General features: G+C 41.7%; 2 long non-coding RNA genes and 1 pseudogene across 2 annotated transcripts; 1 reads left to right on the top strand and 2 right to left on the bottom strand.

Moving 5' to 3' along the window:
• Positions 1-5,358: 5,358 nt before the first annotated feature.
• On the bottom strand, positions 5,359-6,128 carry LOC134478977 (uncharacterized). Its single transcript, XR_010051814.1, has 2 exons — positions 6,035-6,128; positions 5,359-5,452 (listed from the first exon to the last, which is right to left on the bottom strand). It is a non-coding gene; the product is annotated as an uncharacterized LOC134478977 (long non-coding RNA).
• Positions 6,129-6,234: 106 nt separating this feature from the next.
• LOC134478976 (uncharacterized) lies at positions 6,235-8,560 on the top strand. Its single transcript, XR_010051813.1, has 2 exons — positions 6,235-6,676; positions 8,312-8,560. It is a non-coding gene; the product is annotated as an uncharacterized LOC134478976 (long non-coding RNA).
• An 8,381-nt stretch (positions 8,561-16,941) lies between these two features.
• Positions 16,942-18,885, bottom strand: Crat-ps1 (carnitine O-acetyltransferase, pseudogene 1; annotated as a pseudogene).
• Between the last annotated feature and the right edge of the window lie 4,823 nt (positions 18,886-23,708).

Below are 23,708 nucleotides of genomic sequence, written 5' to 3'. Positions count from 1 at the left end.
CCCCAGCCCCACTCTGAAGCTTGACTTTTGATAGCCTAAATGCCCTTTAGAGTCAGCCTGTATAAGAATGGACGCCAAGTATGAAGACACTACGTGGAAACAGAAGAGGAGAAACGATTTCCATCATTCCAATCACTTAAACCGGGTTTAAGAAAGATCAATAAATATATCTAGGTTGTCTTGGAAAATTTAGAGCAATTAAAATCCACTTTATACATGAAGCTACATACTGATTTTTTCCCCTTAACACCAGAGAAACATAATTGGAAATTTAGTATTTTAATTTATTGCAACTTATTTCCTAACTAAGATTTCTGATAGCTTTATACAGCAATAAAGAAACCAGCAGAATACATATTCTGAGAATACGTTGGCTGAAGTTGGTAACACTGATTTTTGCTATAGTGAGTTACAAGATCACTGTGTGTGTGTGTGTGTGTGTGTGTGTGTGTGTGTGTGTGTGTGTGTGTGTGTGTATGTATGTATGTATGTCTGTTCAATGAATTGTGAGTTTGGGGTGTTCCCATAGTTAAGAGTAGAGACCTTGGCACAACTAGGAAAATGTACTCTTGCCCAGGTTTCAGAGCCTGGAGGGTGGCTATTACTATTGCCAAATCATCCCTACCAATTACGTGTTTTAAGGGTGAATTTCTGCTTTCTTGGGAGGGGGCATTGACAGATAATGAGTTTGATTCATCTTATTTAAGGTCTTGGTATTTAAGTGTGTACAGAACTCTGTAATTCTAGTGCAGGTTGGACCAAGAACATGCTTCTGTTACCTTAGACAGAAGTAGCATTTTGTTAGGGGGTTCTTGGGAAGGGTATGGGGAGGATATATAGCATGAAACCACTCCAGCCTTTTTAATGTGTATCATTCATTCTTGGGGCTAGTGAGATGGCTCGGTGGGTAAAGGCACTTGCCACTAAACTGGAATTCAATCCCCCAGAATCTGCATGATAGAAACAGAGAACTGACTCCTGTGAGTAGTTCTCTAAGTGTCATATGAACCTCTGTGTGTGTGTGTGTGTGTATACATATATATGCACAGACAAATAAATATAGAAAAAAGCTCTTTAAAAAGCATGTCACTCCATAGCTTTTAAATTCATTCCCATTATTATATAGCTACCATCATCCTACATAACCAAATATTTTATCCTCTTGAACTGGAAGTCTGTGTCTTAGTCAGTGTTTTATTGCTGTGAAGAGACATTATGACCACAGCAACGCCTAGAAAAGAAACAGTCAATGGAGGGTGACTTATATTTCAGAGATTTAGTCCATTATCATCATAGGAGAAAGTATGGTGGCTCACAGGAAGACATGATAGCTAGAGAGATAGCTGAGGGTTCTACAACTGCATCAGCAGAAGGGAAAGCTATTGGACTTGGCTAGAGCATCTTGAAGCCTCAAAGCCCAATCCCAGTGACACACTTTCTCCAACAAGGCCACAACTCCTCTAACCAGGCCATAGGTCATAATCCTCTCCAATGGTTCCACTCCCTGTGAGCCTACAGGGGCCCATTCTTATTTAAACCATCACACTCCATTAATGAACAGCCTCTTGCTCTCTCCTTCTGCCAGTTTCCAGCTCTCAACGTTTTCTTCCTGTTTCTAGAAGAAGCATACAGTGTTTGCCCCTTCATCCTTTCATTGTCCTTTACTCAGCATAGTATCTTCAGAGTTCACCCATCTGGCAGCAGTTGCAGACCCTCATGCTGTCTTAAGGATGAGTGATGGTCTCTTTGGATGGATGTACCACTCTTGTTATTCGCTTATCGTTTATGAGCATTTGGGTTGATTCCACATTCTTTACACTCTGAGTGGTGTACAAAAGCCAGTCTGACACCTTACTTCTTTAGGGATGTGTATCCAAAGGGAAGCCGGTAGATCCTATTGCAAATCTAAGCTAGAGCCAATGCTATGCCACATGGCTTGGTAGAGTAGTGGTGCCATTTACCTTGGCAGAGCATGAGCAGTGGTTCTGATTTCTCAGTGTTTTCACCAACACTCCTTCTTTTGGTCATGGCTCTGGTGTAATGGTCATGCAGTGATGTCTTGCTCTCCTGTTGATTTGCATTTCCTAAGTGATTGGTGGCATTAGGCATTGGTGTGTGTAATTATTATAAATCTGCATGTGTCCTTTAGGAAAAAAGGTAACAGATCTGTTTGAGTTGGCTTTCGTTGTTGTTAAGGTGTGGCAGTTCTTTAAATGTTCTGGACCACAATCCCTGGCTACCTGCAAATGTTTTCTTCTATTCTGTGACTTCCTCTACTCCTTTGATGCTGTCCTTTCATGAACAGAGGTTTGTTTGTTTGTTTGTTTGTTTGTTTCTGGTTGTTGCCTGCACTTTTGGCAGCATCTCATTCCTAACCTCTTGTCTTCTTAATGCTATTGTAGTAAGACCATCTCCTTGATTTTCTCTCTAGTTTGCTCATGGTTGTTGAGCAGACATGGAACTGAGTTTCATGTTTCCCTCTTTGATGTGTGGGGGTGGTAATGTCTTGTAAGGATTTGTGAAGATTAAAATTCATGCTTAGGAGACATCTTTACAAGTCATAGATTATTATTAATACTAATTGATGTCCTATTAGCATATTGTATTAGATAACCATTTAACACAGACTGAGGCCAAACTTTAAGGTCAAGGATGGGAGTCAGCTGTTATAAAAAGCTTGACTCAGAGTTAAACTAGGCTGTGATATTATTCTCATGGCCTCAAACAAATCTTTATAACCATAGGCTTCGTTTTGCCCATTTGAAAATTGGGCACCTTGAGGTCTGATCCTGCACAGACAGGCCATCTCTGCACAGACAGAAGCATAGGTGGTGGCCCCAATTCCCACAGCTAGGAATTAAGGTTAGGAGACTAAGGAGAGATAGATGACCAGACTCAAAGCATGGCATCGGCAGTTACTAGTTGTACAAACTGCTTCTCCTGTGGGCCTAAGTGTCTTCACTTACAAAAAGAGTAATCACGATGTGAATTAAGATATGTAAAGCATTCAGGCCTCCCACCCTGTAGCTTGAGAAGTCAATCCTTGTTGTCACAATCATTCCAGCTCTAAGAGTTGTGCTGCTGCTCTGTGATGGGAAGTCTACAGACCGCCTTAGAAAATCATTTATAATTCCCCCAAGTGAATGAAGTCTTTGAAAACAAAAAAAGGAGGAGTCTCTGTCTACAGTCTCCAATCTCCCCCTCCCCCTTGGGAGTGTCTCCTCTGTCTCCTGCCTGCAGTGACACCACCTGGAGGGGAGCCCCCTCCCCAGCTCCCCCAACAGGGCGGCTGGAGAGCTGAGCAGATGTTTCTGCTCTGCAGACCCGGGCATTTCCTCTCCTGGAGCAGCACATGCCAGTGCAGTCAATATCTGGGCACCCGCTGCTTCAGAGTAGGGCTGAGGACTAAACTGGTACTTTACTACAAAATCGTAATAAAGCAATTTGAATTGCTTTTCATCCTCCCTGCTCTTAACGGCTTTTAGGTTCATATGAGACCAATCAATTAATCCTGCTTCGGAGTCACAGGAATGGGGTGTTTTCCAGCTCCTCACTAGGAGATGGGCCCGTAAGAGAGATTTTTCCAGCCTCTTCCCTGGAGATCTCTCAGTCTGGCATCTGGGGCAGTGATGTCTGGAGGTGTCTACTTGGCTGGTTCCATCATCTCAGAGTCTGGCAAGCTCCCCAGGTGCTAACAAATGGCCTCTTAGCCCAAAGACAAAGCCTGATTGTGATTCTGCTTGGAGAGAGCCATTCTCCTGCCTGTGCACTTACTTCCTTCAATCTCGGGTTTCTGTCTGGGAGAGTTAATCAGGTAGAAATGACAACTCATTGGGATGGAAACTGATAGGTAAATCTTGAAAAAGAGACACTTCATTTCTTCCTAACCTAGTGCAAGGGAGTTCCCTGGAAGCTTTCTCCCTCCCCGTAAGGAAGTTCTCATGAACTCCCACATCTCTAGGTCAATGACAGACACACGCAGTAGCCAGGTCTTAGAGCGTAACAGTTGATGAGAATGCAAACAGAGATGGACTAACACTTGGAAAGGGTGCAGGCGCCAAAAGCATGGCTTGTCTCTCTTCTTCTCACTGGCCGTTTTCCTTTTAGGAATTCGTTGCTTTATTAACAGCAAATTCAGAGTCTTAGGACCAAAAGACAAATGACTAATCTGTAACTAGGACAGACTGAAAGTGGTTAAGGTGAGGGTTCTCATAGAGAACCTACCTAGACAAATTGGTGCTGGGACAAATGAATGTGCCCCCCAACCCCGTCCCCAGCCATGGATTCAGCATAGCACATTTCTCCACCTCACCACAGATTTCCCCTAGTTGTCTCAAGATCTCAAGCACAACCTGTTTAGACATTTTCCAGTTGTAGAAATTTTTTTTCTAGGCTGTTAAAAATATTGACTTTGACAGCTTTAAAATGATGGCCTCAAAAATTGGAATAATTTTCCTTCTGGAATTAAGATAATGCAGGCATTTCTGCTGGCAATGACAAGGACAGAAGAGGGTTATATAAATCCCAGATTCAAGGGAGCAGGAGCATTAGCACAGACTGGTCTGCTGAAGAGATCCAGAGTGGTCACCTTCTCCTGTAAATGAATCTTTATGTCTCTCCCAGGCAGGCCCAGAGTCTGAGCTATTTTGAGAACTCCTCTTGGATCCAATGATCTGGTGAAGGCCTCAGACTCTGGCCACACTTGTGCAAGAGACACAGGGAGCCCAGGGAAAAATCAGCCACTGTCTGACTGTTGTGTATTTACCCGAGAGTTCTCTCTTCAAGCTCCCTCTTGGGTCTCAGTCCCAGCTAGTCAACATAGAAGGCATTCAGGCCTGCTCGGTGCTCCTGGCCCAGGCCCAGCATGCTCTGCCAGATTCCAAACACACCTGCTAAAGCAATTCCTTTCTTCTGGCGCTCTGCTCATATTTTCAGCTAGAACCAAAGTCACAATTCTGGTTCATAGCATTTCTCCGATGCCTAACTAGAGCATCTGGCCACTCCATTCCTCAGTAGCTCTTGCATGATTCTGGCTCCAAAGAACTAGATCAAAAGAAAGCTTGGCCTAAGCCCTTAGGTGATGGCTGAGAAATGACCCAGTGTCACTCCTAAGCCGCAAGGACAAATACAAGCGACAGCTTTTCATTTGGAGTCCCCTTCCTCTTTGGTACATGTTGTTCACTTGTAATCTTTAATCGTTCTTAACTGACTTTTGAAGTATCACCCATGTTTTATATAGGAAACAGAAACAAAGTTAGAAAAACTGAACAATTTTCTGCAGACTGCTGACCATTGGCTGGTTCATATGACTCTAAGTCTGTAGTTTATCACCTTCATGTGACAGATGATAACTTAGTATGGGTATAAAGAACTGCGTCAGGGGGTTGGGGATTTGACTCAGTGGTAGAGCGCTTGCCTAGCAAGCGCAAGGCCCTGGGTTCGGTCCCCAGCTCTGAAAAAAAAAAAAAAAGAACTGCGTCAGTCTTCTGAATGGAATTAAGAAAGGTGGAAAACACTAGAAATTATCAAGGACTCTCAAGGAAGTACCTGAGATGGGTATAAGTTCCTGCCAGCCTCAGTACTGGGGACCTTTGGAATTTTGAGACTGAAAGGGATGTCAAAGGGTATTTAGTTTTCTACAGAATACTGAATGATTGCAAGCTTTAAGGACATAGCAACATGTTTAAGGTATTATCAACTTGGCAAAAACCTGGAATCACTTGGGAAGAGGCAACCTCAATTGAAGGATTGCCTAGATTAGATTGGCCTGTAGACACACAAATGGAGCAATGTCTTAATTGATAATTGATGTGGGATAGCCCAGCCCACTGTGGTGTTGGTGTCCTAGACTGTATAAGACAGCAGGCATGAGAAAGCCAGGGATCAGGCCAGAAAGCTGGCCCTCAAACAGTATCCTTCTATGGTTCTAGCCCCTGCAGTCCTGCCTTAAGTTCCTGCTCTTACTTTCCTCAAGGATGAACTATAAGTCAGTATAAGTCAGATAAACCAATTCCCCCCCTACCCCCCCAGTTACCTTTGACTAGCATTCGGTCATAGCTACAGAATGAAACTAGAACACCTCCATTCTCAGTCAGGGAGAACTATGAATGCAGGACTCCTTGGCATTGTGTGTGTAATTTTTTTTTCACATGTCACAATTGTAGTATGACATCAGCATAGAGCAGAGGCCAGGAAAGCAGCTGAATATCATAGAATGTTCAGGACAGTGCACCTCTCTCTTTGTCAACACAAAAGGACCATCTAGTCTAGTATTAGCAGGAGTGTGAGGTTGAGGAATCCTCACTCCCTTTTCATACCTGTTACCAACACACCTGAGGGAACAATGGAGAGCAAGACTGGGGCTCACTTTCAGAGGTTTTAGCTCATGTTTGGCTCCATATTTTTGGGCAAAACATTACAGTAGTAGGAGTGTAAGGTAGGCGAGGTTCTTGAATTCATCCAGTTAGGAAGTAGAGAACAAGGAAGGGCCAGGGGACAAGCTATGACCTTAAAAAGCATATCTCCAGTGACTCTCTTTCTCCAGCTAGGCCCATATCTCAAACTTTTCATCATCTCCTCAAATAACACCAAGGTTTGGAGACCAAGTGTTCAGCACAGTAATCTTTGAGAGCCATTTCAGATTCACACCATGCCAAGAACTTTGATGCAGAGGAAGGTATGGTGATAGAAACATTGATACTGGGGGATTCTGGACCAGGTTCTTTCTTGTTATAGTCATGAAAAAGAGGTCCAGAATGGCAAAGCCACCAGCCTTTGGTCATGCAGAAAGATTATAGTAGAGCTAGATGTGCATTCCACTGTACACAAATATATAAATGTATAATATTAAATGCTAACCCTAATACAATAAAGACCATGATTGTAATATAGACGTAGAACCATGTGACAAGGAAAATGTCCATAGGTGTTACCAACAAGAATGGTTACATTACTTTTCATATGTAGTTACAACAGATAGGAGAGGGAGATACTATTCACATGTAATCAACTTTGAAAGCAACTGATGAAGAAGAGAATAAATTAGGCACAGAGAGAATAAGCTAGTTCAAAACCTTGCCAGCAGAAGTGGTAGAGCATGGCCTCAGAGGCTGCTCCTTCTCCCTTTTAAAATCAAGGCCTTTAAAATGAGCATCCAGGGACCCCATTCTTTCTATTTCTGGGAGGCATGAAAGAATGTTTATGGAATTTTGATATAGCATACATGGTAGAGGTGTTTGTCTAATACATAGGAACCCAGAGTGGCATAAACTGAGCATGGTGGTGCACACCTGAAATTCTAGTACCTGGGAGAAAGCAGAGGCAGGAAAATCAGGCAACAGGCATTCAGTTATCCTTGGCTGTCTAGTGTTTCCCAGGCCAGTCTGAGCTACTTAAGACTCTGCCTCATGGGTTTATTTTTTTAAAGAGAAAAACAGGGCTGGCATCTTGGTACTTAATGGAGTGAAGAGCTCACTGCCAGGCCTGGTGAGCCGCATGGTGGAAGAAGGAAGTCAATTGCTACCTTGTCTCCTGATTTCTATGTGCAAAAACGCATGCAACACACACCACACACACACACACACACACACACACACACACACACACACACACACACACGCACACGCACACGCACACGCACACACATCAAATCAATAGTAATAACATTAACGTTTCTACCATTACCTGTGAGCTGCTCGTGCTGGCTGTTGGGACACTTTCATTACATCACCTGCTGCTGTGCTTGCGGAGTCTCTCAAGTCCATTGCCACGAAGCATCCGCTCCTGCTGATTCTGGGTTGGATGTATAAACTGCTTGACAATTTCTGGGGGATAATTAAGCATTATGTATGATGAGCCACCCTTTGATACAGCGATTTTACCCGTTGGCATCTGTCCTAAGAAAACAATCAGAGCTGCAGATAGATTTATGCACAGAGATATTACGGTAATAATAATGGCTGGGATTTATCAAGCTCCTGCCATATGCCAGATTCCATGTTAAGTGCTTTTGACTTGCAGCGTCTTATTTACCCCTCATAACAACAGGACGAGGTATGTATGCCTCTCATCTCCATGTAGACAAGGGGAGGCTGAGGCTTAATCTTAGTGGCTTATCTGGGGCCACATGGATTTGTGATACTAGGGATATAAAGGTAAGCAGACTGATTTCAAGAGTTTCTTCATTGTAAAACCCATAAGTCACAACTTTATTGGGGAAAATCAGGAGGAACCTAGAAATCTAACTTTAATGTGCTTTAGTCGGTGAACTGTGACCCACTTTTTTTTTCTTCTTCTTTTTATTTCTTTTTAGGACCGAAGTTAAACTAGACTGTGCTTTTCTTGGGTGAAAGAAGACACTGAATTTGCTTAGTGGCTCTCCAGATGGTTCACACTCAAGCAGAATATTATTTAGGGCTTAGCTATGGTCATTGAAGGAGAACACAGTGGACTGGAAACCACAGACCTCAGTTTGAGTCCTGGCTGGGCCACATCCTAGTCCAGCCTTTGATGAACCACCAACCCTCATTCTCTGCATCATTAAAGTGGAAAGTGATGTTCACCTTTTGGTGTTGCTGTGGGGAGCCGGGAATCTCAGATCTGCTTCATAGTACACAGTAGGCTTCACTAAGTTACAGGCAGGTAAATAGGCAGAGGTAGAGCCCTTTAAAGGCTAAGACACCGAAGGGGACATCTTGCTGCTGTCTGTGGATTGTGGATCTTGGCCACACTCAGGAGAGTAGGCAGTAAGGTAATCTTGGGCATGTTGTGGGAAAGTCTTAGTATAGTATCAGTAGGCACACTCACAGGGACTGATCTAAACAAACAAAAAAACAAACAAACAACAAAACCATAAAGGAATTTCAGAGACCCATATGATCAGGCTTGCAAACAGGGGCTTTTCCTCTGAAGAGGGCCCTTGCTTTGAGGACGTAGGGGCAAGTTTCTTGTACCATCCAAGAGAAGCACTGGAGGGAAGTCGCCCCTGGTATTGGACCCAACTTCAGACACCACCAACTTATCCTTGCCTCCTGAGAATGGGACTTGGGATGTGACATCAGTGACTCTGCATTTCCTGTTCAGCACCAAAGAATGCCTGCCTGCCTCAGAGGTGACTCAGCTGGGGGGAGGGGGGGAACCTGGCGACCACCAATCCCAAGTGAGGATTGTGAGGGCTGAAGGAACTTGGCAACAAATCATCCTAGTCAGCATTCTGCTTGGGAGCTGAGAAAGGAGCAAAGGTAGGGATTTGTGGAAGGTCCATTCTGCAGCAGAAGTAGCACAGTCACATGCGAACACCAAGTCAGCATCCAGAGAGAATGTCTCCTGTCCATCACCTCTCTGTTGCTCCTTAGGAATCAGTGATACTAATTTCATTTAATTGTGTGTCCTTTTCTCACATATTGGTGGCCTTATCAATCATATATGGGACCAAAATATGTATGGAGAGCACAAGGTATTATACACCCAGTCTGTTATCAAATGTTGTCTATTATCCCAAACACCTTCTGAATCCATGTTCATCTTTCAACTTTTGCTCTGAGTCTTTTGACATGTCTAACTGGTTGTCCCATCTTTAGCAATGGCTTTTTAGATCTTTTCATCCCTGAAGCTAAGTCATTTTGCAATGAAATCTTTTCATAGTTACGTTGCATACTGGGAAAAAATATACATTTTAGAACGATGCTCAAAACATTTTCTGATCTGAGCCCAGTTCCCCTTGCCAGGCTAATATCTAACAGCTGTGCCCACTCATGAGTGATAGAATCTTAGCACACTGGAAGGCATAGTCAGAAGTGTCACCATGCTTCTAGACTTTTCCATAGGGTTCCTTCTGCCTAGAAGAACTGACTCCACAACTCTAGCCAAAGACTTTGCGCATTCTTTCAGAACTGAAATGTTACCTTCTCTCTGAAGTTGGCCCTCATACTTCTCCAGGAAACAAGCTTCACTTGTCCTTTCAGTCTCTGTGTTTTGCACAGACTCATGTTACAGCTCTTGTATGGAACTGAACTGAGTTATGTATTTGCCTGTCTCCTCAAGGAAGGTAAACGTAGACATTTCCCAGCAGGGACTCTGTCCCATCGACTCTTAAGTCCTAACACATAGCCCGACATAGAAGAGTTGCTTAAAAATGCTTTATGGGTTAATGAGTGCATAAATTATTGAATTAACATACATATTTGTTGTTATGGTTGCTCCATCAAGAAAATGGCTAGATAGATGTTCACTAAGCCTGTAGGATATATTCGGTAAAGTCTGAATTGCACTGCAGCCTATGTGGGACAGAGAAATGAGCATGAATAGAGAAAACAGCTGTGGTTTTTAAATACATCCCCAAATAAAGTCTGTAAGGGGTGGAGACATGGACCTAATATGGATAGTATCCTAAGCTGGCACTGTATTTATAGTGAGGATGAGTTGACTTCTAAATGCTACCAGGGCGGCCATCTAGAAGATAATGTTTGAGTGGGTCTGATGAGTGCTCAAGGGTTGCTGGGATAGACCGTGTCCTAGCTGGTTGGGGTGAGGAGGCTGCTTTGTTATCAAGACTTTATTTTTATTATTATTTTTTTTGTGGTTTTTTTTTTTTTTTCGGAGCTGGGGACCGAACCCAGGGCCTTGCGCTTCCTAGGCAAGCGCTCTACCACTGAGCTAAATCCCCAACCCCAAGACTTTATTTTTAAACAAAAGAACATTTTGGGCATTGAGAGAGGGCTCAGTGGGTAAGAGCACTGCTGCTTTTGTAGAGGACACGGGTTGAGTCCTAGCACCAATATGGTGCCTCACAACATCCTGTAACTCGAGTTCCGTGGGATCCCACACATCTGACCTCTGAGGTCAAGTGAACAGGGGAAGGTGGAGAGAAAGCACAGCATTGCTCTTTCCAACTTCACCACAAAGTGGCTTTAATTTGCATTTCTATGATGTTGAACATGAAGAAGAAATTTTTTTTATTTTATTTTATTTTTTTTTATTATTAACTTGAGTATTTCTTATATACATTTCGAGTGTTATTCCCTTTCCCAGTTTCCGGGCAAACATCCCCCTCCCCCCTCCCCTTTCTTATCGGTGTTCCCCTCCCCACCCTCCCCCCATTGTCCCCCTCCCCCCAACAGTCTAGTTCACTGGGGGTTCAGTCTTAGCAGGACCCAGGGCTTCCCCTTCCACTGGTGCTCTTACTAGGATATTCATTGCTACCTATGAGGTCAGAGTCCAGGGTCAGTCCATGTATAGTCTTTAGGTAGTGGCTTAGTCCCTGGAAGCTCTGGTTGCTTGGCATTGTTGTACATATGGGGTCTCGAGCCCCTTCAAGCTCTTCCAGTTCTTTCTCTGATTCAAGAAGAAATTTTTATTAGACATCTGTACTTTTTTTGAGAAATCTGTTCAATCCATGATCTCTATCTATCTGTCTGTCCGTCCATCCGTCCATCCATTCATTCATCCATCCATCCATCCATCCATCCATCCATCCATCCATCCATCCATCCATCTATCTAGGTGTATATGTAAGTATGTATTATGTATGATGTATGTATGTGTGTATGTATGTATGTATGTATGTATGTATCTATCTATCTATCTATGTATATATGTATGTAAGTATGATGTATGTATGTATCTAGGTATGTATGTATCTATCTATCTAGGTATATATGTATGTATGTGTGTATAGATCTATCTATCTATCATCTATGTACCTATTTTAGATACAAACACTTTCTCTAATATACAAAGAGCAAAGATCTGCTCCCTTTCTATTGGCTGTTTCTTCCCTTGACCATTTTTTTTAGTGTAGAACCTTTTTATTTCACATCAAACTTAGTCATTTGATGACATCAGCCTTATGACTGATATAGTCTCATATAGAGATTTCCTTCTTGTGCTTTGAAATGTGCTCTTCAGTGTTTCTTCTAGCAGTTTCAGAGTTTCTGGTCAACTCCTTCGTAGCTTTGAGGCTGACTTTTATGGAGGGTGAGAGTTAAGGATGTACTTTTAATGTTCTACATGTAGATTATCCAGTTTTCCCAGCACCATTGGGGGAAGATGCTATCTTTCCTCTGCAAGGAATGATGGTGTAGCCTTCTATCTGAATCCCTCATTCTGTTTTCCTAGAGTTATATGTCTGCCTTTGTGCTAGTATGATGATGTTTTTATTACTATGCCTTTGTAGTATAATTTAAAATCTAGGCAGGAAGATATTTCTAGAAATTTTCTTTTCTACTTGGGATTGCTTTGGTTGTCTGGGATCTTTTGTGCTTCAGTGTGGATTTTAAGTTTGTTTGAAATAGCTGTTTCCTGAGAGGTTCAGTCAGAGCATGACAAATACAGGGGCAAATGCTAGCAGCAAACCATTTTACTGAGAACGGGGTCCCCATTTGAGGGATTAGAGAAAAGATTGAAGGAGCTGAAGGGGCTTGTAACCACATAAGAACAACAATACTGGGGCTGGGAATTTAGCTCAGTGGTAAAGCGCTTACCTAGGAAGCGCAAGGCCCTGGGTTCGGTCCCCAGCTCTGAAAAAAAAAGAACCAAAAAAAAAAAAAAAAAAGAACAACAATACTAACCAACCAGAGCTTCCAGGGACTAAACCCCCATCCAAAGAGTACACATGGACAGACCCGTGGCTCCAGCTGCATATGTAGCAGGAGGATGGCCTTGTTGGGCACCAATGGGAGGGGAAGCCCTTGGTCCTGCCAAAGCTGGATCCCTCCAATGTAGGGAAATGTCAGGTTGGGAAGGTGGGTGGTGGTTGGGGAGGGGGAACATCCTCATAGAAGAACGGTGTGGGGGGATGGGATAGGGGGCTTATGGACAGGAAACCGGGAAAGGGAATAACATTTGAAATATAAATAAAAAAATCCAATAAAAAAATAGAAAGGTGAGTAAAAAAAATCATTTTGTCCATCGATGTGGAGAATGTCTCTGAGCTTTTGACAAGTTTGCACCAGATCTGTAAATTGTCTTTGGTGGGTTAGACATTCTTGCTGTATTGATTCTTTCAATCCATGAACATGGGAAGCATTTCTACCTGTGTCTTTCTGTTTCCCCTTTCTTTCTGTGTTTTAAAGCTGTTCAGTGGAGGTTTTTCACACCCTTGGTTAAGATCATTCCCATCTTTTCTTGATTTGTTTTGTTTGCTATTGTGAATGGAGTTTCCCTGTTTTCTTCTTCAGCAAGAGTCAGTGGCAGATAGGACAATTACTGATTTTTGTACATGGATTTTGAATGCTGACACTTGGCTGAAGGTGCTTATTTGTTTGAAGGGTATTCTCATGGAGCCAGTCTCTTATTAGAGAACCATGTCATCTGCCTGTGGGGGTACTTTGACTTCTTTCTTTTGTCTCATTGCGCCAGCTAAGATGTCCCAAAGCACACTGAATAAGAACAGAGAAAATGAACAGCCTCGTCTTAGTCCCAATTTTAGTGGAAATATCTCATGGTCTTTTTTATTTAATACAACATTGGGTAGATGTCATGTATAGCTTTATTATGTTGGATTCTATCCCTTCTATTTTGAATTTCTTTAGGATTTTTTTTTTAAAGACAGGGTTTATTTATGGAACTATCCTGGAACTTTCTCTGAAGACCTACAGACCAGGGTCACCTCGAACTCAGAGATCCTTAGATATCTACCTGCCTGTGCCTCCAAGTTCTGGGATTAAAAGCTTATATCATCACTTCTTATCTTCCTTTAGGACTTTTAACATGCAAAAGCATTGGATTTGTCAAAGCTTTTTCTGTATCTACTGGAATGACCATGTGATTTCTGCCCGTGAGCCCATGAAATTTGTAACATTATTGATTTATTTATGTTGGGTAATCCCTGCATCTCTAGAACAAAGCTCAACCTCATGGTGAATGACCAGCATTGTAGTAAATGATCTTTTTGTTGTAGTCTTAAATTTTGCTTTGCAAGAGTTTGTTGAGAATGTTTTTTCCATGTTCATCACAAAAATTAATTTGTAATTTTCATTTTGTAATAGATTTTTTGTTTTTAAATATTAGGATAATAATACTACATAAGATTTTGGTAATGCTCCTTCTTTTTCCATTTCATAGAATAATTCAGAAAATACTGATCTTAGCTCTTTGAAATTCTGGAAAATCCACTAATGAATCCATGTAGGACTAGACAGTAGATTTTTTTAAATTATTACTTTAATGTCACTGAGTATTATAGATCTCTTTAAATTGTTTGTCTAATCTTGACTTAATTTCAGTAATTCATATGCATTATCTTTTCAAGAACCCAACTTTTTATTGCCTTGATCCTTTGTATTTTTATTTTATTAATTTCTACATTGATTTTAATGATTTTTTCATTTACTGATTATGTATTTATTTATAAGCATCGGTGTGGGTACATGTACCATGGGGTTCTTTCCTTCCCTGTGATTTCCAGGGATCATACTCAGACTTGGTTATTAGCACCTTTACTCACTGAACCATCTTGCCATTTCCCTATCTGATGATTTCTCGGGTTTGTCTTGTTCTTATTGTTCCAAGTAACTAATGAGATTCAAATATTTATTTGAGCATTCACACATCCTTCTTTCCTTTCTTCCGTCCCTCCCTCCCTCCGTCCCTCCCTTCTTCCTCCTTCCTTCCCTTCTTCCTTCCTTCCTTCCTTCCTTCCTTCCTTCCTTCCTTCCTTCCTTTCTTCTTCTCAGGATGGTTTTCTCTGTGTAGTTCTGACTGTCCTGGGACTCAGAGATTTGCCTGAGTGCTGGAATTAAAGGTATGCACTAATACCTCCCAGCTCACTCTAATTTATTAATGTGTGCATTTAGGGCTATAAATTTTCCTTAGATATATAAATGTTTCCTATACATTTATGGAAATATCTATTCCATAAATTTTAGCATGTTATGATGCCATTTTTATTTTATTCTAGGAAATTTAAAAACTTTTTTCTTGATTTCTTCAAGAACCATTTAGTAGTATGTTCTTTAATGTCCATGTACTTAGTATATGTTCCAGGGTTTTGATTGTTGATCTGTAGTCTTATTACATCTTGATCAGATAAAATACAAGGAATCATATCAATTTCCTCTATTTGTTGGGATTTGCTTTGTTTTCTAATATTTAATACATTTTAAAGAAAATTCTATGGGAGGTTGAGAAAAATGTTGTGTTTGGATAGAATATTCTGTAGATGTCTTTTAAGTCTATCTGATCTATATTGTTATTTAATTCATATAGTTCTATTTTTTTGGGGGGGAAGACCTGTCAATTGGTGAGTGTGGTACTGAAGTCACCCACTACTATTGTGTCAGAGATAATCTGTGACTTTACACATGGCAGTATTTGTTTTATGAAATTAGGTACATGTGTGTTTGGGGCATATATGTGTAGAATCATAAAGCCTTTTTAATGGATTGTTCCTTTAATCAATATAAAATGATTTTTTTTTCTGTTCTCACTAGTGTTGATTTGAAATCCACTTTGTCAAATATTATAACTGTGACACCAACTTGTTTCCTAGGTCAATTTTCTTAAAATACTTCCCCCATATCTTTACCCTAAGGTAGTGTCTGTCTTTTGTGGTGAGATGTATTTTCAGAGTCAATAAATAAATGGTTCCTGATTTTTGACCAACCCAACTAGCCTGTGTCTTTTGACTAGGGAATAGAGACCATTAAAAAATATTCAGATATGCTTGAAAGTATAGAGATTTCTCTCATTTTGTGGTTTTATATTATTGGATTTTTCCCTCTTCCTCCTCTGCTGTTTGACTATTATGGCATGATTTCCTGTGGCCTCAGAGATGGATTTATTGTTTTTTCTCTTCAGTCTGAAGAATTCCTCCAAGTATCTTCTGTAGAGCTCATTTAGTGGTGATAAATTCCCTTAGCCTTTGGGTATATTAATCTGAGTTGCCAATTATCTTTTTAGAACTTGAAAGACATCAATCTAAATAAACCCTCTGGTTTTTAAATTTTCAGTTGAAAATTTAAGCAACAACAACAACAAAAACAACAAAAATCAAACCAACCAACCGACCGACCGACCAACCAACCAACCAACCAACCAACCAACCAACCAACCAAACAGAACAAGTATAGTGGAGTAGACTAGGATATTAACTGCTATTGTTACTTTTCTGCTTGGTGTTTCTTTCTTGTGACTTTCAATCTTTTCTTTATTTCTTTAATATTAATAATTTAATTATAAAAATTATGAAGAGTTTCTTTACTGGCTTTGTCTGTTTGCTGTCCTAAATACTCCTTGTATTTGGATTGGTATCTTTTAGATTGGCTTCTTTTTTTCTCAGATTGCATTTTGCGGAGGGTGGGGAGGCAAGCAAGACTCATTTGAGAGAATAGTTTCTATGCATTTAGAATAATGTTTTTTATTCTTTATGTCTATGACCTATAAATTTGTCTTTTTTTCCAGAATGTTATGTATAGTATTTTTGTTTTTTTTCACCAGCACTCTTGCCTTTATTGATCACCTGGCATAATCATATTATGCAACCATGACTGCAGCAAGAATGACACTGAATGGAAGCAGGAAGTCTGTGGCTCAAGAGTCACCAGAGGGTGGCAGCTGGGAGATGGCACGTTGAGGTGGGAGGTGGAGGCAGGCCTTAGCTATGGAGAGTCTGAGGGCCACTCATCAATAGATAATCCTCTGACTCATGGTCTTTGGGCATTTACTGATGAAGACAGATTCTGATTTTGCTGTGGAGATGAAAGAGACTGGCCAGGGCCAGAAGAAAGGGACTCTTCACAGCCCCTGCTAAGAAGGGATGGACTGGACAGGTTCCCTTCCCCATGGTTCAGGTCGATGGATGATATGCTGGGGACCTGGGCCTTAGTCTTGTTCAGCCTCTAGACTGAGCCCTGCACATGGACTATGGCAGGTCCTGAGGACAGGGCCTGGAAGGCACTTGACTTGGACCTTGGGGCCCTGCTAGAGAATGCTTATCTGGTTCAGTCAGACTGGAGGGCACAGGAGCCAAAGGAGTGAGTCATGTGGCAGGTGTCTGTTCCAAAGTGGGTTTGGCTGTGGAACAGTCAGGCCTGGGCCTGGGCTCAGAGTTTGGCCCTGGTTCTGGAGTTCGATGTGCATGTCTAGCAGAGCTTTCTCCAAGTAGTGAGCCATTCGGGCAGCGTTGGTCTCAGCACAGTTGTTGTAGGCTCACACAGAAAAGTTGATATGGGCCTCCTGGGATTGGAGCACATGCCATAACTATCTGGGACAGGACAGTCTGTCTTGGCAGAGACCTGGCTGGTAGAAAGGTTGAAGTGCATAGCAATGGTGTAGGAGGTGTCCATGAAGATGTCAGCCATGCTCACCAGGGCCTTGATGACCTGCAGCGTCAGACCCAGCAGGTGCCAGTCGAAGGCCTCCCCTTGGATGGCTCGATCAGTATAGGCTTCAGTGGACCTGAAGCAGTGCCACCTTCTAGTGCTCTGGCACTTTGGAGTCATCTGTGCCTTTGACAAAGGCTAGCAAGTCTGAAGGCTGAGCAAATGGTGTCAGTGCGGCCCGGGTGACACTTTCCTATGTAGCACAGGTCTGCCCACAGATACTGTAGTATGCCAGCTGCAGGGCTATTGGGATGACAGCATCAGACCTTAGCTTCTCCGACTTGAGTCCTTTCCAAAGTGATGGAATACCACTGATGGAATGTTCAGGTCCTGGATCACGATGCCTATGTTCTGTTTGGCTTTCTCTACATCTTTCTTGATCTTGGGTGACGTCATTCTTGATCTCAGGTGCAATGATGAACCACAATTTCTTGGGCATGGGTAGGGACACCAAAGGAGACTGCACAAGCTCAGGGTTTTTTGTATACCTTATGACATGGTCCACAAGATCAACGATTGGGGGCCCTTCTGCAGCTGCATGCTCATAAACCATCCCACAGGAGCCATCTTCTGCCACAATGAACTGCAGTGTCTTGTCGAACCAGCAGTTTCCACTGTTGAACTTGCTGTCACCACCATGTAGCATCTGGCTTGCTACATGGTTGCGGTAGACATCATCTGAGATTCTGGGCACTTTGCTTGTCCAGACACACAGTGAAGATGCTCTTCTGTATGGAGTTCACCGACTCTGGGTTTACTTTGTCTTTAATGAGTTTGTTATAGACCTTGGCCCAGGTGTTTCCCTGGTTGGAGGTTAGGATGCCAACAGGCTCTTTGTTGGATTGCAGTGAGGAGTTCCAGATTTCTCTAGCTGCATAAAGATCTGATCTGAGGTGAGTGAAGTTCCATCACTGTGGTACATGTCCAGCTCAAAGAATTGGAAGTTATGCACCATGGTTATATGCATGGGTGGTTTCTTCGACTTGAAGAAGTTCTCTACTGAGTCCTGCTTGGGGCCAGGTACACGGCAAGAAGATAGGATCTGATAAGACTGATTCATGCACAGTGGCTGTCCTCCCAGGAACTCAACTGGCAATACCTTGTTGTCTATCATGGACTTGAAATCCAATACACCCTGGATGAATTTGGGAGCAAACCGGAACTGACTCTGTAGATCCATGAAGTCCTGCTTGGGCAGCATCACTCCTGGGCTTGAGTAGATGATCACAGGCTGGTGGAACTGGAGATAGGCTGTCTGGAGCCACCACTCGGACAGCCAGTTCTCCATTTTCTTGGCCCTGAGCTCCAGTCCCTTCTGCAGGAGTTCCCCTTTACCTCCTGAGGTCTGAAACTCATCCACTAATTGCTTGATGTGAGCCCATTCTTCCTCTCTCATGATGGGCTGCAGTGCCTTTAGGTAATGGTCCAGGGATTGCTGAAGTAGGGACACCGGCAGCCTTGGCAGTGCATCCTGGTGGGCCTTGAAGCTACCAGAAACCTTCATCAAGAAGGAGGACTTGAGGAGGACCAGGGGTTTTTCCATGGTTCTGTCAGCAAAGGCTAACATCAGCCTAGTCTGTTTACGTACACTTGGTTGTTCTGCCCCTCACGCTGTGTATAGTCTGCACCAGTGCTGGGGTGCTGGGGTACTGGGGTTATGGCTCAGGCTCTAGGTTCAAGGTTGCCTAGTCACTGCCACTAACCAGTAGAGATGACCCCATGGCCACCAGGCCTGGAGGGCTGCCGGTGCAGCAGGACTCCTGTGGCCTATATAGTTTAGTAGAATTCCTACTCTTAACTTCGTTTTCATCTTAACCTTATTTGGTATCTCCAGTTTCCCTACCTTTTCTATAAGCTCATATATATATCAATCTCTATCTATTCATCTATCTATCTATCTATCTATCTATCTATCTATCTATCTATCTATCTATCTATCTGTATATATACATATATGTATGTATGTATATATATATATATATATATATATATATATATATTTACCTTGATTCATTCTATTGATGATAGATCCATAGGGCTTTTTATTTGATTTATTTTGTTGTTTATTTCCAGCATTACATATCAGCATTTCTATTTTTTTTGTTCCCTTCTCTGTCTTGTGTTGGCTTCCTTATTTGTGTTCTCAGTAAGCTGCTTTTTTTTTCCTTGAACATTCCTTTGAGTTCTCTGGGATTTCATCTAACTCACTCTTATTTGATGCCATTATGGTCAGATCTGTAGTGTTTGAAGCAGTTGTGTCGCTTTGTGTTTTTGTGTTTCTTACATTACTTTGCTTTATGTACAGAGATTTACGTGCACACCTGGAATTATTTCACTGCTTGGTAATTTTTTTTATCAGCTACCTTCTTTCAGTTGAAGTGTTTGTAATGGTCACGTGGGACTTGGATGTGTTTTAATTGAGGTGAATAGTTCAGAAAATTGTTTCTTCTTAGTCTAGAGGCTCAAAATGCCAGGTGTGGAATTTATCTCACTCCCTGAGTAGAATGTCATCTGCCAGAGTAACTTCAATGTGAGATCACTAACACTTCAGAAACTCTTGGAGGACAAAAAACAAAACAAAACAAAACAAAATAAAACAACAAAAAGCCAAACCAAGCAAGCAAGCAAGCAAGCAAAACAAGCATAGTATGGAGTAGACCAGGATGCTAACTGTTAAATATAGAATTACTTATTACTAAAATTAGAATTAAGAGGGAAGTTAGGTCGGTGAGTATAGATTGATTTTTTTAAAAAAATAATTGATCAAAAAGTATCTGGGAGGAAAAAGTTGGTGTGTTGGTAGGCTACATAGAGTTTAGAGATTGTTAAAGCTATGAAAGATTATAATTAAGGCATAAAAAGAGGATGAGGTAAGGGTAAGAAAAAGAGGAAATGCCATAGGAGTGAACGGGGAAATATGTGAGCTGTAGGTGAAAGGTTTAGTAGAGAATGCCTTGTAGTAGACGGAGTGAAGAAACATACAGGGCAACCTTCAAACCTAACAGAACAACTTCGTGACAATGCAAAACCATCATAGTCATATATACAAAAGTGACCATTACATAGTAAAACATAAAACTGAATGCTTACAGAGTGAGCTAAATAAACAGCCAAATTATGCCACATGTGCCTATTTGAGGAAGTTTAGAGCTGAATTCTTACTGTCACATTTCCTACCTGCCTTCCTGTGGAGAGCTCTCCTCAAGGATGGTTTTTGAAGGCAATGTCTTGAAATAAACTCCCCTTTAACATTACCCAAATATTTAGGATTAAATGCTGGCTTTAGACACAGACTTTTGACCTACTGTGTTCTGGATATTTCCAGGAATATGGACAATTTACCAGTGGCTACACAACTGAAGAAAATGTTTGTCCTTTTTAGAACAATCATTACTGGCCTATAGATCCTCAAAGTGATGTGGGGTCCATAAACTCTTTCCTATTCCATGTTGATAGGCCCAATCTTGTGAAGGTGATCACAGATGAAGGAAATTTCAGAGGGCAACATCCATGTTCTGTGAGAAAACAGTCTTCCACAATGTACCTTTCCTCTAGCTGCTGCATATGGTCTTCTCCTTCTTCTGTGATGTTTTCTAAGCAGAAATCCAATGATGATGTGATTGGTTTCTCCTCTAACCATCCTGCCACTATTGCACCAATCATCACAGTCTGGTACGACATCTTGTTTTTTGAACTTTTATGTAAGGCAACAACTTTTGGGGAGATCGTGAAGTTCTTGAGTCAGAGAAGGAAAAGTCAAGGAACTTAAACCAGTACTTTCATAGATCTTACTGGGACTCTCAGTTGATTTGATAATGACATCTTTGAAATATCTGTACTATTACATTTAGTATTTTGTATTTGCTAAGAAGAAGTATGGAAATGGATTTGGAAGGCATAGGCTATGTGTTATTTTATTGAGTTAAAATTACTATCTTCTTGTGTTGCTGTGGATGTTTGAGTGAAAAAGACTTGGATTAGTCATTATTTTCATCTGCACATATAAGGCTGTTTTTTTAACTTCCACATATGTGTAGCAGCAGTGTGGTTTGAGCTGCATTTCCTTGTGGTAATGAAGCATGTTATGCTTTTACATTTTCTATCCTATTGCATCTTCTTAAAGAGCTGAGAGCTAGAGCATAGAATGCCCCTCATACAGCTGAGGAGTCTGAAGCTGAGGTATGGGAAGGCGAGCCATTTGTGAAAGAAAATGGCTCTGATGAAGACGGAGAGCAGATTTCTTCACTTTTATTGCAATGCTCCATTGTGGATCATAGCTCCTGGATGTCTGCCTTCTCTTTGTTACCTCTCCTAAGGATTGCAGGTAAGTGTTCCACAGTCTAGTTTTGTCGAGATGTTCTGAACTTGGTTCTGGAAGACACACAAAGTGGGGAAAAAATAAGACTGGGAAACCTAATGAGTGCAATTTATTCTCTTTGTGTAGAAGGAATGTGTGGTAGAAGGCAGGAGCAATGAGATCGAGGACCTTAATATAGATATTAGCAAGATCATTAAAGATTTTGCTGTTGTATTTTATCCCCAGGGGAGAATCATTGAAGATTTAAAGGTCACGAAAGAAAGTGCAAAAGGAGATGATACAATTGCTCAGTCGGGAAAGTACTCACCTCCTAACCATGAAGATTTGTGTTTTATTCCTCAGTACTTATGTGGGGAAAAAAAGCTGGGCATGTTAGTGTCTCCCCACGCTTAAAGAAAGAGATAGACACGTCCTAGGTGCTTGCTGTCCAACTTGCCTAGACTGTTTAGTGGGGTCCAAGGCATTTCAAAGGGCAAGGTAGATAGGGTCCGAGGAATGATACCTAACATTGTCCTCTGGTTCCACCCTTGCTCCACACTGACAGAGAAGTACGGAGATTTGAGTTTTTTCATAGAGTCTGCCTGACAGTGGGTCAACAGTGTCCATATTGGCCTCCCTCCAATGCAACTGCTCAGAAACCATTTTTTCCCCAATATATACTGTTATCTCCGCCTCTTATTTTTACACCTAAACTCGTTTTGATTTTTTTTTGTAGTAGTATGGACTTTCAGCCTCCAAAACTCTGATGCAAATAAGCTTTCCCCTCCCTCCTTCCTTCCCTCCCTCCCTTCCTTCCTTCCTTCCTTCCTTTTTTCCTTCCTTCCTTCTTTCATTCTTTCTTTCTCAAGGCTAGCCTGTCTCAGGTATTTTGTTATAACATCATAAACTAGATCAGATCCCTGATGAGGGATGAAAACCCTACAGGATGAAAATACAAACTGGCATTTTAGACTTTTCTTTCTATTACCCTGGCTAATTCTTCATCAGTGCCTTTGTGATGGCTCATGTTGATAAAAATCTCATGGGCATTACAGCTATTTCTTCCTTTTGTATATACTACCTTAGTATCCTGCAAGCTATACCATCCCAGTGATCAAGTGATCTCTAAGCCAGCACTACTTGACCTTACTGTAATTACGTGTCTATCTTTTGCATTAGTTATAATCTCCTTAAGAATAACGGCATGGCCAAAGATGTAGCTCAGGTTAGTAGAATACTTGTCTAGTTCTGACTTCAGTCCTTGCTTGTTGTTGCATGAACTGTGTGTGATGGTCAATACCTGTAATCCTGGCTCTCAGGAGTTAGAGGTAGGAGGATTAGCCGTTTACAGTCATTATCACCTGTATAGTGAATTCGAGGCCAGCCTGGGATACATGAAATCCCATATCCAAAGAAATAAAACAGCAACAAGTAATATCCTATTCATTGTGTGTCTTAACATGCAGCACAGCACTCAGTAGAGTGTGGACATAGCACACACTATATATGCTATATGCCACCGGGGACTCTAGAGTGAAGGTTTCTAACCCTAGTTCTGCTACTCAATAGCGTCAAAGATACCCTGAGTATTCTTCATTCATAGAGATGTGGCTCAGTGGGAATGAGTGCTTGTTTTAAACATGGGGACCCGAGTTTGAATCCTCAGCACCCACATTAAAAGCCAGGCATGGTTGTATGCCTGCAACCCTAGAAAGAATTGAGAATGGGGTGTTGATGGGGATGGGTGGAACCTGAGAGCTTGCTGGCCAGCCACCTAGCAGAAGACAGTGAACTTCTGGTTCAGTGAGAGACTTGGTGTCCAGATAACAATGTGGAACAATAGGAGAAGATTTGTAACATCCTACTCTGGCCTATGCATGTGTGTGTAACACAATTGCACATTTGTGTGTGTAACACTCACACATACAGAGTGAACAAAGGTTCTTGTTTTTCTTTTCCAATGTGTAAAGATCCAGATAAATGCTGCCGTCTTTGAAGCAGAGAGAAGCCATCACGAGGCAGTAACTCTGGTGGTGCCTTCATTTTGAACTTTGCACCCTTCAGAACTGTAAGTGATACATTCATGTCATTTA

This window comes from Rattus norvegicus, chromosome 5, assembly GCF_036323735.1.
Source record: "Rattus norvegicus strain BN/NHsdMcwi chromosome 5, GRCr8, whole genome shotgun sequence".
In the NCBI taxonomy this organism is placed as follows: domain Eukaryota; kingdom Metazoa; phylum Chordata; class Mammalia; order Rodentia; family Muridae; genus Rattus; species Rattus norvegicus.
This window is presented reverse-complemented; position numbering and strand designations above follow the sequence as displayed.